Raw genomic sequence first — 7,445 nt, 5'->3', positions numbered from 1 at the left:
CGATCCACGCATGTACGTGTGCATGCTTCGCAAAAGTGGAAGGGGATACATGTAAATTTCATGCCAGGGAAACAGTTTCCGCATGTGTGGCGCGAAACCGGTGGGAAATATCTTCTGAATAATACCGATAAAACAAAAGAAGCATCGGTCCTTTGCGGAAATCCGAACTACGGTGACGAAGGGAATTGAATTTGAAAGAATTGAAATGGAGTCGATTTTGAATCGGTACATGCAGAGTTATGGAGTTTAATTAATTGGATAAGGAAATATAGAAAAGATTTTTGGGATGTTTTTATTTTTTACAGCTGAGAATTGTGGGTAATCGAAGAGGAACTTATGATTTGATATATGCTCTAAAAATTAATATATTATAACGGATTCTTCTTTAAATATTAAAATATAATGTAAGATGAATCAAAGAAGACACGTTATTAGAGTTTCTTGCACGAAGAAAATCAATTTAATTTATTTCTATCCTGCTGCGAGAGTATACAGCCACGATGGCTTAACACGGTAAAGGGTTGCTGGCCGTTCAGGCACCAGATGACGTTTTCCAATTTCCTGAATGAAAAGCGAAACGATTCACGTTTTCGTCACCTGGTGCGTTTTTTTTACGCGATTCACAGTCTGTGTTATAGATCAATCGAGAAAAAATATAATTACATAATTAGTACATAATTTTAACCCCTTCCTTCATCGTGATAGTTTTTTTCTTAATTATGGTTTTCGATGTAATTTCAATCAATTTAAATAAGTAGAATGTACATAATTATCGTTCATAAATATTTAATTATTCGATTGATTTGCAATTCATAGATGCTTTTAAACATCTATTACCTCAATTAACATTCTTGAACTGATGACCATAGATGATCATAAATTATCGAAACTAATTATGAATTGCTTAAAAAAAAAAACGTAGACGTGTCGAGAATGATTTTTTTTCGGAATTGGTATTAAATTTGGTTTGAAGTGGCATTAAATCAGGTTTGTTATTGATGCCTACAGTGTACCTGCAGTGACCAACCTGCTTCATGATACCGATAAAAGTAGAAGTGCTTGAATTCATCCCTCGTGCCGGATTACGCGCTTTTGAAAAAAAAGTGTCGAGGGCAACAATAGAGCTAGGGGTGGTTTTGGGTGAAAAAACGTGAAAACCGACACCCAAAACAGGGCGGGGAGCGAGAAATTGACGACAAAGAACGCAAATAATACCGCTAAAGCAGCGATATCCGTTTCGTGGCCGACCCCAACTTTGCTACACATTTTTTTTTTTTCCACTCTCTGTGACATCACACAGGTTAAATCCGATTTTAATCGAGCGATTCTCTTGGACATTCTCCTCCTCGCAGGTTATTTTTCACGATAAAAATATTATCTCCTCCATTAAACATCGTTCTTAAACTTCCTTCCAGCTTAAAAATTTAAAACAATTTTTCACTCACAAGAGACATTTCATCCCTCGAATCATCTCGTCAGTTTTAGTCAACATTAATATTTTTATATTCGAATGCGCATTACGAATGTAAAGATTCGGAATATAAAATGGGAAATAATTTTCGAGTTTATAAATCTTGTATAGAAAGAACCAGTTCCGAAAAAGAGACTCTCTGCATTAATCGTGGATACGACAATCAAGCGATTTGATTATTATTTCAAATAGTGTTTCCAAAATACCTTTGATTCGAATATAATAGAATAGAATTATTACGATTTATAAATTCTTTATCGAATTTTTTTCTAAATTATTTCCATCTCGAATTATTTTTACATTATCTTATTAACAAGAATGAGAAGCATAGAAATTATTTAAGACTGACAATTATTTTTCATTTCCTTAAACCGATACGATGTCAGACGAATATTTAATAAAATATTTAATTCAGAGTCCGCGAGTGACCACAAAAATGGCCGATTATTCGCATAGCAACGCGCGCCATGATTCGCACTCTCTCCTCCTCTGACAATCATATACAGAATATTTACGCAGAGATAGGGTAGAATAACACGCCGACTCACCCTTAAATACTCGAAACGCTTTGAATACCTTATCTCGGGCATCTCTAGAACCCTCGAGTTCGGTTGGACGCTTCTCAAAATTATCCGAAATCTCCGACGAGCTAGACAGGTCTCGCGACTTTCCATTCCATTCAGAGAAATCCTTGTAACTGATCGAGATCTTCATTGTGAAGAGAAAAGGCAATCAATTCTTTCTCTCTTTCATTTTCTCTCCCTTTTTCTCTTCTTTTTTATTTATTTTATTATTATTATTATTTTTTTTTTTTGGTTAACGCGCCCATCGAGAGGGATGGTTGATTTCGAATTGCTTCGAGTGGATTCACTTTGCTCCTGCTAATCTATATCAGGGACACTCGTATCTCTCCACGAATAAAGGGACACTTAACTTTCGCTGTCTGATTGTATCGAGAGGTTGGATTAAAAATTATACACCTGTTATTCGTATCTAATTAAACAACACTATCTACAAACCGATTAATATCAAGCATATATTTCCGTTGTGCTTGTAGAAAAATATAATTCGAACACTTGAAAAACATAAAAACAGAAATAATAAATAATTAAAGAAACGTATAAAGGAATAAGTAAGTATACAAATGATGTATTACATACTGATAGCTAATGATCGGCGTTGCATCATTTAAAAGAAAGATGTGATTCTTGATATTAAAGCAGAAAATAACTCGTCCGTCTGAATAATTTTCTATTCATCGAAAGAAGGCTGCACAAGGTGGCGGGGATTTTGGCGACAAAATCGATCGATTCTCTATCAGTGACAAGAATAAAGCCGGAATAGGCCTAAGAAGAAGTCTTTTCATTTTCCATACTTGCGGTTTCTGGTCCAGGCTTACTAACAGAGAAAGAGAGAGGCTGGAGTTGGGGAAAAAAAAAAGAAGAAAAGAAGGGTCCTCGGGATTAACCGAAATGAAAATGCAGAGAGAGAAGCTAACGGCGCTCGCGCGTATTCGGGGTAAAATCGATAATGCAAGTTCGGCGCATCCCTAATCCTCTTCACCGATTTTTTAACCCCATCTGTCGTTCCGCGTCCCATGGGTACGTTTCGACCCGCGTGTGCAACAGACACGGAACCACGTATGCGATTCGACCTACTTCCGCGAGCCGGAAGGATTGAAAGGGAGCAAGTGTGACAGAGAGAGAAAGAGAGAGAGAAAGTTGGAAAGAGAAAGCGAAAGGAAAAACGAACGAGATGGGGAAAAAAGAGAATAAAAGATGAAAAGAAAGAAAGAAGCAGGGGTGTCCCTCTATACGTATATCTATTCGTTCTCTCGCTTCTTCAGGCGAGCTACCTGGAAATCGCGGCAACCACCCCTAAGGATAATCCATTAACATAATTTTACATGGATAGAGGAGGCAAGCCGGGGGAAAATGTTATATCGGATACGCGGATACGTGCCAGATGCAAAAGAGAAGGAGAGAGTAAGATAATAGGAGGGCCAGGTATACGGGGCCCGCCAGATACCGACAGGAAGGAAGAAGGGGTTAATTCAAATATTTAAAATTTTCTCCTCTCTCGTACCGATTTCTCGCGTATAACGGCAACCCAACCTATCCATCCCCCGATACCCTCCTCCCCTCCCCCTCTCCCTCTTTCTGTCGTCACGACCGACAGCCCCGTTTTCTTTCTCGTCTGCGTATACCTGGGACTAGTAACTCTAGCCTTCCGGATGAAATAGTCGCATAACCCGACGACCCTACTACTCACGGAGGTACGCCGTGTCGGCGTGTCCGCGTGGTGCACTCGACGATCCTCAAAGGGTTCCATTATCGTTACGGGAACGAGCTCGAACCACTCGTTGGCTCGCAGCCTCGGCTAACGAGGGTGCTGACAGCGAGTTCTGCGCTCTCTCGCCCTGTGATTCCCGTAGTGTACATACAGTCAGGCCTCCTCGCGGCCTCTACAGCCACGGAGCGCATAGGTAAGTAAAAACGCAGAAAGTCTCGCGTGATGCGTGTTGAAGCCGAGCTTTGAGGCCACGTTAAACGGCAAAGGTTACCAGCAGGATATAAGCGTAACTCGATTGAACGTGTGACTCGATCTCTGTCGGATTTTCTTTCCGAGATCAAAAGACGCCATCTCTTTGTTCTCGTAAAGATGGTTGATAGGTCGGCGAGATCTTTGATGGTTTTTTTTTTCTTTTTTGTCTAGGATGGAATACATTGGGGGTCGAAGAATCGCTCGAAGGAATCGAATTGATCACGCTCTTTATGATATTTGAAAAGACTCGATCGATTATTGATTATCTGTGATGCGATATCTGTTAACGATCGAATTAAGAAATTAATTAATAGAATTTCATCGAATCCGGATCATTAAAGATCGACGAGAAGATTGATTTTACAAGAAAATTTTCTCCCCGTAAAGCGTTGCGTCCGTTAAGCGGATTATTCCTTCTACGAAGTGACAGCGAGAGAGATCGAGAGGAAGGGCGAGTGAAAGCAGCGAAACAAGGACTTAGAATTCAAGGAGGAGGAGAGCCCGGTCTCTCGCTTTGAGCCTTGATTTACGAGAATCGTGACGGGCCATTTGTCGAGGGAGCCCCTCGGACAGCGCGAGGAGCGTCCTCCTTATCAGGCCGCGACAGCGGCCATTTTCAAAACCGCGTCCTTTTCCCAACGTACACATCATCCTTCGTAGCCATCATCAGGTCTGGAATCAGACCCTTGGAAGAAATTGGCGAGGATTATTACGAGTATCGTAATAAGATATAATCCGTATTTTCTTACTTTTATTCTGTACTAAGATGTTTGTATAAAGTATTATACTAATTAAAAGTTGAAATTCAACTATCAAAATGGAATGGAAAATATATTATGTGATTAGCTCGAACAGCAACATCATATAGGTATTACGGATGCATTTACACAAGAGATTTGTAATCTCTTATATGTAGCCTTTAATGACAAATTAATAAGAAATAAATGACCGAAACCAGTACTTGCTATCATTTTAATTAGCAATTTAAAATGATTATTCCTGTTCCACTAAAAACTATGATACATATTTTTCATTTTTCAATGATCAAATTGCACCCATTCCAAATTCGTATTTCGAAATCTTTCGATTCAGGATAATTTTTTCAAAATCATTGGTAGTTCATATGAACTAGAAACTCATATTTCGACTGGAATCAACGCGTCTACTCGCCCCTAAACGGTAAAACGGGGAAGAGAAAGAGAGAGAGAGAGAGAAAAAGAGAGAGAAGAAACTGGTCGTTTACTTGACAGTTTAATTCTCGGCTGTCTCGCGCGATCGTCCTCTCCTTTTATTTTTCCACGGCGTACATTCAATTCCTGAATTGCCTGAATCGTCGTCCTCCATAACAGTCTCTATGTCCGCGAAATTACCCAAATCTCGGTGTCGCCTCATTTTCTAACATTGTCGCGGCAATAAAATTTTGCTTCGACGACGAACCTCCCCATGAATTGCTCTACCTTCGCGTAATTACCGCAACTTTTCCTCGCCACTCGACGGTGTTCCCAGGCGGACAAAAGTGACGCGAGTGAGCGCCACGCGCACATACACTGTGACAACTGTATATACAAAAATCCTTTTGACACTCCACTCGACGATTTTCCAGGGGGTAGAGGGACCATCGACTAAAGATCCCGAAAACTCGTCCTCGAGGAACGAATTTTACGCCTTCGAAATTAAACCGAGGCCGTTTGGTCCTTCCAATGGTTCCAACCGAAAACGCGAGAAACGAGGCGAAATAGGGAGGGAGAGAAAAAAAGTGGATATGTACACGAGAAGAGAAAGAGAAAAAAAAAGAAATAAAAAGAGCGGAGTAAGTAGGAAGATAGAAAAAGAGGGAGAGGATGCAGAGGGGGTGGTAGGATCGATATCACCACGGCAAGGCTACATTTTTCAGAACATTGGGTACCTCAGCGGTAAGCCGGTCGTATGTATTCTTATGGACCGCCCTGTTTATGGCGCGCAATTTATTTCGAAATCGAAGGTAATGGCCGCCGGTTTACGCCCGGCATTCTGTCCAACCCTTCGCCCTACCATCTTCACCACCCCCGTCGCCGCTTTGGCCGAGCATAGAGCATAGGCCACATTAAAATTTCAAAGAAATACAGAATCGAATGGAGAATCAACCGGAATATGTATCGTCCAATTTTCATCGGTTACAGGTAACAAAAGGGAAATGGAATGCGCGCGAGAAAGCAAGAAAGCGTTACGTAAAAATTATTCATCGTTCTCGATGAGAGATTTTTTTTCCAGTGTAAATATTTTCGACCGACAGAAAAACGATTCTTGCGTAATGAAAACGATGATAGTCGATCGAAAATTTACGCGGGAATAAGCCGCCATTGTTGGTCTGTTCGATTTTTAAGAATTCGAACCGCTCGGCGGGAAAGAGCGAGAAGAGACAAAACTTATGCAACGAGGTTGTGGTATACATCGCGGGGATCGCGGATTTGCCTCGGCTTTGCAAGATTTCTGAAAATATTTCCCGTTCGTCGCGTGCAAAAGAAATTTCCGCGGGCAGGTAAGTTGCCGCGAACGGGTAAAGAGGATGCCACGAATTTTTGTCTACGCCGCCGTAGACTGCCGCGAACATATTCGTCCCGAATGAATCATAATGCCTGAGCACCGTCGAAAACGGATTCCGCCGATATTAAATTCCCTCGACATCGTTGGCCGCTCGATCGATTATCCCGCATGGCTACTATGCGTGAAATCACGTGTTCGCATGATATTTTTATCTTGTGCGCAAGAGATTTTTTTTTTTAAGTGGAATTAATTAAAATTGTAATTAATAGAGATTGTAATTAGTAGAGATTCTGTTTTAATGGAATTAAAATATACTTGAATTTATTGGAAGCTCATATTATTTTTGTTTCAATACATATTAAACAAATTTAATTTTTTATTCAAAACGAATAATCACACCTAAATGCAATGGACATTGTATAATTGCAGATTGCAGGCTAATTTGTAAATTAATTTTATAATAATGATATAAATTTTATCTCGAACAAAAGAATAATCTTCCTATTATTTGGTAACTGGAAAAATAATTATTCTCAAAGCTGAGACTATCAATTTTCGTTAAAATTTTACAAAAAAATATAATAATAATATTCCAATTTCTATACCAAAGAACATATAATGTATAAGTATTCTCGAGAAATATCTGATTCATCTCTATCTTAATCACTTCCCAATTCCATCGTCGTGGACAAGGAACCGTGAACAACCCTTACAAAAGAATCCAAAGCGAAGAAACGCCGTTTATTCACTATCGAGGAAACGTTCCTAATTTCCTGTTCCATTAAAAAAACGAGTCTTTCACGTCAGACCTCGATGAGATATCACCCCGTCCGAAACAACAGGATCGGACCACGAGAGGATCGTTCTGCGCACCCTCTCGCGTTTTTTTCCAGACGGATCATTTTTT

This window comes from Apis cerana, linkage group LG10 (genome assembly GCF_029169275.1).
Source record: "Apis cerana isolate GH-2021 linkage group LG10, AcerK_1.0, whole genome shotgun sequence".
In the NCBI taxonomy this organism is placed as follows: domain Eukaryota; kingdom Metazoa; phylum Arthropoda; class Insecta; order Hymenoptera; family Apidae; genus Apis; species Apis cerana.
Note: the sequence above shows the minus strand (reverse complement) of the source record.